Raw genomic sequence first — 12,763 nt, 5'->3', positions numbered from 1 at the left:
ACCCACAATCCCGTGAGAAACGACAAGTCCTTGTTAAGTGCTGGAGTGATGGGAGCGGAAATTCGAGACCTGGGGTCTCTAACAGAAATATTTATTAAGCACTTAGTACAGATCAGGCACTGTTCAAGCCCCTTCAGCGTAAAAACTCAGGGAATCCTCTTAACAACCCTTTGGGTTGTGTACCGTGTTTCCGTCTATTTTACATATGGGAAATTGAGTCAGACAAGGCTTAACAATGTGCTGGTGCTTGTGCATATACTAAGTGGTGCGGCCAGAAATCAATCCCATATAGTTTTGGTTCCACAGTCCATGTCTTAATCCCTATACAATGCTCTAGATTGTGGACATTTTCCCAGTGGTCTGTAGGATCCCTCTGGTTTCTGAATTTTTACAGGTGGAATTAGGCTTTGTGTAGCAATACCTTTCTAAAATCTGTGCAGCCCGTCTCATGTCAAAAACAAAACAAAATAAAACAATAACAGTGCCATTAAGTCTCCTTTCAGAAGGCTGTTGGACTCTGTGGGTATGTTTTTAGAATGCTGAAAAACCATTATCCAGCCTAAGTAACCTTTCTTGAGGCACGCCTCAGTAAGGAAAAGTAGTTGATCCGTAAGTTCCAGAAATGTGTTTGAAACTCCAGAGCATGCCACCTTAGAGCAGTGAGCTGGTAAAGCTGGAAACAGCCCCCCATTGTTTGCAATGTACAGACTGAAGAGGGAATCATGGCTGTAATGTGATCAGATCCGACAACAGTATCCAAGAAGTGACAAAAGCAATCACCCTCTATACCCAGGCAGATAAACAATCATACTTCCTGGGTATCAGAACCAGGGAATCGAGAAAAGAAGATACTGAGAGAGATATGGTCCTAAAGTGTCAAATCTGGAAAAGTTTCTTTCTTCAAACAATAACAAAATTCTTGATAAAGAATGAAATCAACAGTGTGTTGGGGATCGTCATAATGAGTAGTATTTCCCTCTTCTTTGAAATATCCATGAACATTATATAGAGTATAAAATATAATTATAGAATTAATATGGATTGGAAACATGAAGAAGCTAAAGAGCGGCTTATTTGGATGAAATCTCATCATTTATTGATGGAAGTTCATAATTCTAAGTTGTTTTCACGTGCTCTGCAATATCTCTTATTTTCAAATAATAGAGGAATGTTCATTGAATGCAATCTGAGCTTCTCAAGAAATTTCCCTGGTTATTTATTTTTAAATGCATACCATTGAGGGGTTTACTATAGAGACTGAAAACACTTCCCAAGGTAGAAATCAAAGAATTGAGTGAAAAATAGATGTATTCGCCAGAATATTTCCAGCCTGCTATACACGTAATTCTGCATACTAATCATAAGGGAACATTCCAGATTCTCTGTGTGAATATGACTGTGGAAAGATAACTCCAGCTCAGAAAGGATTCTATATGGAAGTAACTCCAGATATTCCTTGAGAATTTTTGAAAATACAAGTGTCAAGGTGAACAATAGAAGTGAATAAAAATAACTGCAGCTAGCAGTGTTTATTTACTCTAGGGTGAGCAGCAAGAATAATATCTTACAGGTCTTAGGACAATTTAATTAGGTAGGCACATTTTGCACTTTAGAAAAAAAAAAGAGGTAGGGGCGCCTGGGTGGCTTAGTCGGTTAAGCGTCCGACTTTCGCTTAGGTCATGATCTCGCGGTTTGTGGGTTCGAGCCCCGCGGCGGGCTCTGTGCTGACTGCCAGCTCAGAGCCTGGAGCCTGTTTCAGTCTGTGACTCCCTCTCTCTCTGACCCTCCCCTGCTCACGCTGTCTCTCTCTCTCTCCTAGAAATAAAAAAGAAAAAAAAAAAGAGGCACTAAGAAGAAGGAAGTTCTAGAAGTTCAGAGCTTGGACTTCATAGCTTCTGCATTCTTTTTTTTTTTTTTTATTGAGTGATAGAAAGAGACAGAGGATGAGCACAGGAGGGGCAGAGAGAGGGGGAGACAGAATCCAAAGGAGGCTCCAGACTCCAAGCTGTCAGCACAGAGCCCAACGCAGGGCTCGAACTCACAAACCACGAGATTGTGACCTGAGCCCAAGTTGGATGCTTAACTGACTGAGCCACCCAGGCATCCCTACATTCTTAAGATATATGTAGGAAAACTGGATTCTTTGGCTCCATACCAAATCAACACTCCATATTTAGCTCCAAATATCTTTATAACTATCATTATATTTGTCTTTTTTGTTTTTTGCCTATTTTGTCTTGGAGCCACATTTTAAAAACGGTAAAAAATAAAGGTAAACTTCATTCACAGTCTTGAGAAATGTGGAACTATTCTCATTTCCATTTACTGAGGAACTGACACGTTACTTACATCTTTTTTTTAAATAATTTTCATAATTCATTTAACATTTTTATCAAACATCATGTGCAAAGGGAGACATTATGCATTGGAGAAGCATCACCAGACAGGGTATAAATGATGCTTGCCGTGAAGAGTCGTAGAGACAAATATGGAACTATAAATGTGTATCACATCCTGCAAAGAGAGGTCTGTGATACTATTGGACCACATTATTCAAGATGGTAGCCACTAGCCACTACAGCCATTTAAATTTCAATAAATTCTTTAAAATTTAATAAAATGAAAAACTATTCTGTCACAGTAACTACATTTTGTAAGCGCTCCAACGTTCCTTGTGATAATTGGGTACTGTCTTGGAAAGCGCAGCTATGGAACACTCCCGTTATTCGAGAAGGTCTATTGGGCTGCTCTGCTATAATCCCTTACCTTGGTCTTTTCATCATAAAATGTGTAACGGCTCTTCAGTTTACTTATATTCCCATACCTGTTTGTTGCATATCTGTCTATTCCGCTGGAATGTAAACCCAATGAAGGCTGAGTTTTGCTCTCTGCATCACTTTTCCCTCAGCGCCTAGCAATCAGCAGGCATTCAATGAATTTACTGAATAAATAAATGACCTAATGAACTCATCTGGAAGGCATCGGTGAGCTCAGTTCTGAATTATCTAGAAGTGAATCTGAGGGAGGAAGAACATTCTAGGAGGAGAGAAGAGGCTCAGTGAAGGACCTGATACCACTTTAAGGAAGAAAAGGTTATCTTGTGTGTTTAGTGCTTCACAGTGAGTGCAGAGATGAGGGAACCCATGAGATAGGATGAGCTAGCGAGGTGGTTGGACCTGATCATGTAGGGTCTTGTGGGAAGACCCTTCTCTTGACAGAAATAGTTGCTGTCCTTCCCCTTCTGCTCTGTGGTACAGTCTGTGCAATATGGTGCTGGGCCATAGAGTTGCCATGCCTGTAATTTTAATTTTTTTCATTTTTCCAAAGGTTTACTCTAAACCCAGGCTTGGTGACAATCTGACACCCTATCTCTCCCCTGACAGATGTTTTCTATAACACGTGCTATAGAGCTGCTTTGTCTAGTGTAGTAATCACTAGCCAGCTATGGCGACTTAAATTAATTAAAATGAAATAAAATGGAGAATTAATCTGTGTATCAATTCTGTGCAGAGATGTAGGGCCTGTGTGGTGTTTGAGGGAGCAGAGCTACTTTGTTGCCAAAATCTTCACCACTGTGGGCCTCCCATTTTTTGTTATTTCTATCCAATGCCCAAACTATATTCAGGCTAGCTACTTTTGGTTTGTTTGTTGGATTAGCTTAGCTCCCCATGAAAATCATCCTGAACTTTCCCTAGCTGGTGGTCACCTCTCGCTCTCCCATCTCTTTCCTGTTTCCTGCCAGTCACTTTTGCCCAGGTACCAGCATGTTTGACACTTGAGGTTATCTGACTTAGGATATTCCTGCTTGTCCACTTCCCAGTGCTCCCCAGTGCTTCCCAGTGCTTCCCAGTGGCACAGTGAGGGCCCACAGATAGTTCTCATTGTGGACGCACATAAGCTGAACCTTTCCTTCTGAGCTCTGTTCATCTGTTTAGAAACAGATGAGTTGCCTCTGCTCTGAGAAGCCCAAAGGAGAAAGCAGAGAACTGAAATCAATAGGATGTGTATAAAGATTCTCTAAGAAATAGTCCCTAGTGTTTAAAGAGTGTTGGTTTTAGTTGAAATGGGTTGTGTTATAGTAACTTACTCACATTTTTGATAATTCAGACACTTGACTTAAGACCTTAGGAAAACAATTTAGAAATACCAAAAAGTGGGATGCCTAGGTGGCTCAGTCGGTTAAGTATCTGACTTGGGCTCAGGTCACGATCTCATGGTTTGTGGGTCTGAGTCCCATGTCAAGTTCCATGTTGACAACTCAGAGCCTGGAGCCTGTTTTGGATTCTGTGTCTCCCTCTTCCTCTGTGCCTCCCTCTCTCAAAAATGTATGAACATTAAAAAAAAGAAACACCAAAAACTAGCAGTAAAGATTTGACGGCAGCCACATACACATGTATGTAGGTATGCATGCGTGTGTGTGTGTGTAGATAGAAATAACAACATTGATAAACAGATCACGAATGTTCCTATTTTAATTTCCCTGCACTAAGAATATCATTTTGGCCACTCAATCTCCCCTACTTTGCCTCATTCCAGATAGCTTTCGGCAGGTCAGCTCCAGGACTTCTATTAGATTCACACAAGATAAGAGCTGGATTTAGAAAGATCAGTGAGTCTTGCAGAAAGTTAGATGATGACAAAAGCTTCTGTGGAAGGAATTAGATGGGAAATAGAAGGGAGATTGGAGTAGGTTGAAAAGCGAGCCTCTGTGGGGGCAAGTAGGCCCGTGTGGAGAACGGGGACAAGTGTGACTGATAATATTAGAAAGTGGAGACAATCACATGGCCACCAAATAGGAAAGAGATCAAATAAATAAATGGTTCCCAACTGGCTAGACATAACATCAACACTACTTACTCTTTATTGAACTCCTAGGATGTGCCATTTTCCTCAGCACTTTGCATGTAATAACACACTCAGTTCTCACAAAAACCTACAAGGTAGATAGTTACTGCCATTTTCCGGTTGGGGATATTGAGGCATGAATGAGTGAAGCAACTCAATCAAGGTCACAAAGTTAATGAGTTGCAGACCCACCATTTCAAATCCAGGCAGTCTTATTTTTCAGAGGTAGTGCTTTTAATCAAGAGGCCATACTCCTGGTATGTGTTAGTATGCTGTTAATGTGTCAGGGTATGTAATGAACACTAAGCAATAAATGAAAGCCACTTATGAAAGAGCATATGAAAAAGCAGAAACAAAATTTTGTGAGAGGTTAAAATCACAGATGCTCACAAATGCAGGTGGGTATGAGTAAAGTCTGGGAAAGAATTATGTGGTGGTGTAAGATAATGGCTGATCTAGTAGATTGTTTTGTGTGTGTTTTTTTAATTGTTTTGAAAAAAGTATTTATTTACCTTTGAGAGAGAGGGCAAGCAGAGAAAGGTAGAGAGAGAGTGGGAGAGAGAGAATCCCAAGCTTCTTCTATGCTGTCGGCACAGAGCCCAACACAGGGCTCGATCCCACAAACTGTGAGATCATGACCTGAAGCAAAATCAAGAGTTGGATGCTTAACTGACTGAACCACCCAGCTGGTCTCTTTCCTTGATTACTTTGAACTCTCAGAGTCTTATCATGTGATTTCTACAAACAGAAGCACACAATAAGGTAGTTAACAAATGTTAATGTAAAAGCCTATTCCAATTATTTGCATTTCCTCCGTATGCTTAATTTTATATATTTATTTGAACATGTTTTTCCTCGCTACTTTACGTCTTTTAAAAATTTGTCACTTTCATCTTCTCTGGCAGGATTTTTAAAGACGGTAATTAAATCCACGTATAAACATATGGTTATGTCTAGTTACACAATTAATGTTAATATATGGCATGTAATCATCATCTAATTTGAATTATATAGCATGTGGTGACATAATTATAACACGTAATGATGGAAAGATCCTTATTTAAGCCGAGTGAAATGAAGCCAGTTGGAATTGGATGATTCTTAAATTACAATTTCCCAGTTGATTCAAGGGCCCCTGGGGGACAGGGACAGGCTGAGCTCTGCCTATTGTTACAAGGCAAAAAGAAAACAATTTAAATACATCAGAAAACAAGGTGATGTGAAAGGGGAAGTTTCTTGTTTTAACCAGGCGGAGAAGAAACAGATGATTAGCCAAAGGTTACTTCAAGACGGTTTGTTATATAAAAATGACTTTCAAGCTGAGGCGGAAAAACAAAGACTCCAGGCTGCCCCTGAAGGTCGGGCTCGGGCTCCTGGGACCACAGAGCGCACATCCATCCATCCATCCTTCCAGGGGGGCGGGGTGGGAGAATGAAGGTCTCACACCCCTTGTCTTCAACTCCATTCTCTTGGCCCCCTTCACTGTGGCCCCTCACGACTATTTTCTGAGCCAGGCATTCTGTTCCCAATGTCTCTTCCTCTGCAGAAAGATCTGCTTCTGGAAAGGGCAAAGCTGACCTCCCAAGGTACAGCCGTTCTTGAAAGGAGGGGACGTGAACTCCCTGCCTCTCCAGGGAAAGTGATGAAGTTTTCCCGGGGCGCTGGCTAATGACAGGAAGCGCATAAGTGGACGGGGTATCAGGTATCCAGAAATGAGCCTGGGAGTAATAAAACAAATTGGGGAAGGGGAAAATTGTAAGCTAAACACAGAAGCGTCCCCTTGAGCCGACCTGTATTAAGTTGTGGGGAGACAGTCCGCCAAGCTGAACACAGTGAGCCGCCCACGATCCTAATTGAAAAACCCACAGGTTTCAACCCTTGGAGTTGAGAGGCAGCACGGCCTGCCTAATAAGAAGTGACCCTTGGACTTGGAGGCTATGGAATACTTTTGATTTGCTTTGATTCCTTAAAACCTCAAAGTGCCTCAGCATTGGGGCTCCATGGCTTGGAATGAGTGCCCTTTGTTTTTAAGTTAGTTTTGCTGTGTTTTTCTTTCTTACTTTAAATGAACTGCCAGAAACTTGTTGGGGGGAAACCTGTGGTGCTTGCAGAGACCCAGTCGGGAGCCCCAACTGAGGCCTTAGGGTGCCATCCCCAGAGTCTGTGTGGTGAGGAGGACCCCGTGTTTCCTGGGCTGTTGGAACCATGGGTCTGTCCCTGACCCTCTCTGTTACGGTGGCTTGGTCACTTCATCCCTCTAGATTTTTGTCCCTCATGTGTGAGATGAAGGCGTGAACCAGGCCAGCTCAAAGCCACCTGAAAGTGACTATAGACCCTTCTTGTTCGAAGCCATCGGAAGTGCCATGGCACTTGTCATATGGCAGCCTCCATATCAGCCCGGGGATTCCAGCCTCTGGCCACATTCAGCTCCTTGCGCTAGCGTTCATTCAGTCGGCAAACGTAGGCCAAACCAGATCTAGAACAGCATCTGAAGGAAAATGTGGGATGTGACCCAGGGCCCCACTGACATAGGAACAGTGATGATCTTAGATTTCTGAGAGTCAGGGGGTGGGGGTGGGAGTGGAGGTGGGGGCACTTTGGGTCCAAACTTTCCCAGGACCAAACCAACTTGAAGGGGTGCACTTACTAGTCATCTCCTTCAAATGGGTGGCTCAAAGTATGGCCCCTGAGGTCGTCCTGGAGTCTTTAGAGGTTAGAAGGGCCACCCTGAGCCTCAACCAGGCTCTTCTGTGAGTGGCCAGAGAATGGGGAAGGGGCCACCTGACCAGTTCTTTGGGGTGCAAGGATAGAGGAAGCAGGGACTCCGGGCATTCCTGGTGGGCTGCCATGAAGCTGACTGGCTCCGGGGGTATCGGCGAACTAGGCTTGAGAAGGTAAGAAAAGGGAATGGGTGAGGTCTGCCCCTGGTGTACGTGGGCGTCCTGGTATGGCCAGTCTGAGTGTAGTGGTGTCCCGGTTAGTATCCTCCATGGGGGGTGGGGGTGGGTGCTGGACGCCCCCACTTCCTCCCAGCTTCTTCAGGGAGCCCCTAGATCTTTCACAAGCTCTAGGAAAGCCACTTCCCTGGCAGTCATGCCTCTTTCCTGATTTTATCACCAGCTTCTTGTGGGCAGACCCCAGCTTGTAGTCCAAAGGCAGACCCGTCTGCTCATGGGTTAACCCCTCTGTTCCCACGGCTGTTCCACACTTCAGATATATGAGAAATTCTGACTCTTTGTGGTTGAAGATTTTCTCAAGCACAGCAAATGTCATGCATCACATAACAGATGCACAAACAGAGGAGGGTACACATTCAGTCCTTTACACGGATGGTTGTGACATTCCTATGTCGTGGATCTGCCCTATATCCTATGATCACAAACCTTCTGGGCCAGCCAGCCATGTACGGAAATTTAGGGGCCCAGGTTGGAAAATGATTGGAAACTTTCATGGTTCCCTCTGGGCCCAAAGTACCGCTACTCTGGTATTTGAACATGCATGGTCTTTGGAACAGCTCTGTGCGTGGCCACTCAAGCTTGAAGACATCTGCTGGGCTGCTGTGAAGCTCCTCCAGGTCCCATCAAGAAAACCTGGAAGTTTCAGCAGGAACTGGATTTAGGGTAGATTCCGGGTCTCCAAGCATCACACAAATGACAAAACTCCCCCCGTGTGGTACTTACTTATGTGATATTAAATCGTGTTTTAAACAGGCACCAAGATAGAAGGGACACCAAGTGGGCATACCTGTTTCAAGTTGCAAGCTAAAATGCAGATGTTCAAAATAAGAGAGCCGGAACTAGTTTTCCATAAGTCTTGGGCATTTTAGAGAGTCCACTTGTCCCGTCTCAGGACAAGAAGTATTGATGAAACTAAAGAGAGGAATTTTGAGAACGGATTTTTGGGGAAAGCTGTGGAATTCTGTCAGTGCCTCTTCCTGCCCCACTTCCAGGCCAAATCAAGGATTGGTTGAGCGTTACCATCTCCTTACCTAAATCCTAGTAGCAAAAAAGTCAATAGGCCGCTTGGAGAGGATGTGTGCTCTAGTTGTGGGTGAATGAGGAGTTAAAGAAGGAAGAGAAGTAGGTACAGAAAGAGATTTCATATTATCAATTTTTAGACTATTTAAAAAATGTTTTTCTACATTTATTTATTTTTGAGAGACAAAGCACGAGCGGGGAAGGGGCAGAGAGAGAAGGAGACACAGAATCCAAAGGAGGCTCCAGGCTCCAACCAAGCTGTCAGCACAGAGCCCAACACAGAGCTTGAACCCATGAACTGCGAGATCACGACCTGACCTGAAGTCGGACACACAACTGGTTGAGCCACTCAGGTGCCCCTTTTAAGACTAATTTTTTAATGGCAGTTTTCATAGCAAAATTGAAGAAAAGGCATAGTGATTTCCCACATATCCCTGCCCCACATGTACATAGGCCCTCCATTATCAATATCACCCACAAAATGCGATATCTTACAACTGATGAACCTTTATGAACATATCTTAACCACCCCAAGTCCATAGTTTATATTAGGATTCATTCTTGATATTGTCTATTCTATGGATTAAGACAAATGTAAAATGACATGCCCCATCATTAAGCATCATATAGTGTTTGCACTGCCCTAAAATTCCTTCTACCTATTCGTCTCCACCTTTCCACCCTCACCACCTGCCAAGCACTGATCTTTTAACAGTCTCCATGATTTTGCCTCCTCCAGAATGCCATATCGTTGGAATCATCTATAGTATGTAGCCTTTCACATTGTCTTCTTTTAAATAGTAATATGCATTTAAGTTTCCTCCATGTCTTTTTTATGTCTCGACAGCTCATATCTTTTTAGTGCTGAACAAATTCCATTGTCTGTCTGTTCCAGAGCCCATTTATCCATTCACCTACTAAAGAACATCTTGGTTGCTTCCAAGTTTGGGCAATTATGAATAACACTGCCATAAACATCTGTGTGCGGGTTTTTGTGTGAACGTAAGTTTTCAGCTCCTGTGGATAAATACCAAAGAGCGTAATTGCTGGATTGCATGATAAGAATAGGTTTCGTTTCATAAAAAACTACCAGACTGACTTCTAAAGTGGCTGTAGTAGTTTGTTAAGTCAAGTGTCGATAGTCCCATTTCTGAATAGAAATCTTATCAGCCGCTTGAAGTGACCTGCGGATCTTCCTCTTGCCGAAGAACAGAGCGAGCCACAGCACGTGCCAAGGCAGCAGGAGACAGTAACTAAGTCGCTAGACAAAACAAGCTTGCCTTCTGCCTGCCCATAAGACATTTACATTGTAAAGTGGGTAACATCCACGAGAAACCATTTTTCTCCATGACACATGAATTAGCAAGTTCATGGGGGACAGGCTAGAGCTTGTATTCTGCCCCTGTTACGGTCATCAGAAAAATGTCTTACCTGTCTAAGCCTCAGTTTATCCATCCGTGAGCCAGAAATTACACTAGCTGCATTGTAGGCATATCATAAAGACTAAATGAATCAAACCAGCAAGGTGCAATCACATCGCCCGATGTCAGCCTCATTGCTAGATAGTCAATATACACCAGGGCTTTCTCTTTCATTCTGAAAGATGGGAAAAGGCATTTTAGCACAAAAGCTGAACCATAGGAATGTTTTAGAAGCAAAGACTCTGTCAGAGAGTAGCATGGGGTCTAGTTCCATGGAGAAGATAAAGCTCAGGAACCATTTGATTGTTTCAGACAGTTAGAATGAACATACTACTGACAGCACAAACCAGACGCAAATTGAAAGAGCCCAGCTTGGTGGGATGGATACGTGTCCTCCTGAGGTTTCCCAGTTAGGAAAGATGGTTGTCTCAGAACTTCTATGAAATGCCGATAATGATACAGGCGCCTGGGTGGCTCGGTCGAGTAGGCATCCAACTTCGGCTCAGATCTTGATCTCACAGTTTGTGAGTTCGAGCCTCGAGTTGGGCTCTGTGCTGACAGTGTGGGTTGGGATTCTCTCTCTCTCTCTCTCTCTCTCTCTCTCTCTGCCCCTACCCCTCCCTCTCGCCCTCAAAAAGAAATTAACTTAAAAAAATAAAAAAATAGATGCTGATAATGATCGCTCAGGTTCATTGAGCACTTACTGCACACTTGATCGTATTCTAAACACTTTATTTGCAGGTATCATTATTCCTTCCACCTTCACAGATAAAACGACTCCAAAGCAAAGCAGCCCAGTCACTTGCCCAAAGGCAGTTACTCTGTGGCAGAAGCAGGTTTTGCATGGAGATAAGCCTGTGCTCTAATCTGCTGTGGTACAGACCTGCCTTTTGAGATACACCAGGCGGGGCCCCGCTATTCTTAAAGCACCAAATGAGCAAGGCCTTGGGAAATTGCTTCACGGTGACAGTCACGTCTCAGGAACGGCTGCTGAATAGAAATGGGGACAGCCAGACAGCTGCTTCCTGATCTAATGGCCCCCCTTTCTAAGGGCTGGCTTCCACATCTATTACGTGGATCAACTCCGAAAGTAGGGCTATGTTTCTTCCGGACCCAGGCAGCTACCTTGAATACTGAAAATACTCGGCTATTTATTGTCGTTATAAATTACTTGTGGCGTGCAATGAGAGGCTGAGGATGCCGCCAAGGAGGAACCTGTCAGTACGGTCAAAAGGCTCCTCGCCCCATCCCAGCCTCAGTCTGTGCATCAGTTCTATAAAACCAGTCAAAGGTAAAAGTTTAAGCAACATTTTCAAAGGAAGCACAATGCTCTCCGCTCAATAGATGTATGCGGATGTGCTTAATGTATTAATTTCTAGTCGAAAGCCAGAGACTGTGTCTTCCGTCATATAGGAATTTGTCCCCAGAGGAAAACACTGATACACAGTCATCCTTTTCGTTGGAAGAACAGCATCTACCATGTGATGCTTCATTTGTAATTTAGGACATTTATATAACAAGTAAATCAAGTATTTTAAAACTAACCGGAAACAATACATGTTTTGTAATAGTATTAAAATCTAGCATCAGTGAATTATATGCTTATTGCAAAAGGCTAGATCCATGAAAATGGCAATGACTGGCCTGATAGATACAAATTATCTGATAGATATAGAAGAGACAAATTAGATATCAGAGCAACATAGAAGATGCTTACAATGTATTATACAGAATAGGACAAACCTTCTTTTACTCTGATTACCACAGTATCACCCACACGCCCAGGGACTGAAAAATAATATAGAAATTGAAACTAGTTTAGGGGTGTCTGGGCAGCTCAGTCAGTTAAGCGTCTGACTTCAGCTCAGGTCACTATCTCACAGTCCGTGGGTTCAAGCCCCGTGTCGGGCTCTGTGCTGACAGCTCAGAGCCTGGAGCCTGCTTCGGATTCTGTGTCTCCATCTCTCTCTGTCCCTTCCTTGTGTGTGCTCTGTCTGTCTGTCTCTCTCAAAAATAAATAAACATTAGAAAACCATTTAAATTGAAACTAGTTTAAACAATCAATATGCTAATAACAACTACACACTTATTAAATATTTACCAGGTGTCTTAAACTGGACATTATGGACATTATGTATGACCTTTAATATATATTATATATATACATAATACATGTCATACATATTATACATGCATACATGTTTCAAACATGTTATACATGTATGACATAGGACATTTAATCCAATGGCATAGGTTGTAGCCAATAAATAGTCAGAGCTGACATTTGAAACAAAATAAAAATTTAAACAAAAAGTATAGTGTTTCCTTATTGGCTGGCAATTTAAGGACAGTCTTTCTTGTGCAGAAATGTTTTGATTTCAGTGGTTGATCAGGATTTTACATTTAACCTTATACCAAGTTAAGCTTTTCATTCTGATTCATACATTTCCATTAACACTGAATATCACAATCATTCACTAATACATCTTCCACATATTGTTTATTGTGATAATGCTAAAA

This window comes from Crocuta crocuta, unplaced genomic scaffold, assembly GCF_008692635.1.
Source record: "Crocuta crocuta isolate KB4526 unplaced genomic scaffold, BGI_CrCroc_1.0 scaffold93, whole genome shotgun sequence".
NCBI classification, from domain to species: Eukaryota; Metazoa; Chordata; class Mammalia; order Carnivora; family Hyaenidae; genus Crocuta; species Crocuta crocuta.
This window is presented reverse-complemented; position numbering follows the sequence as displayed.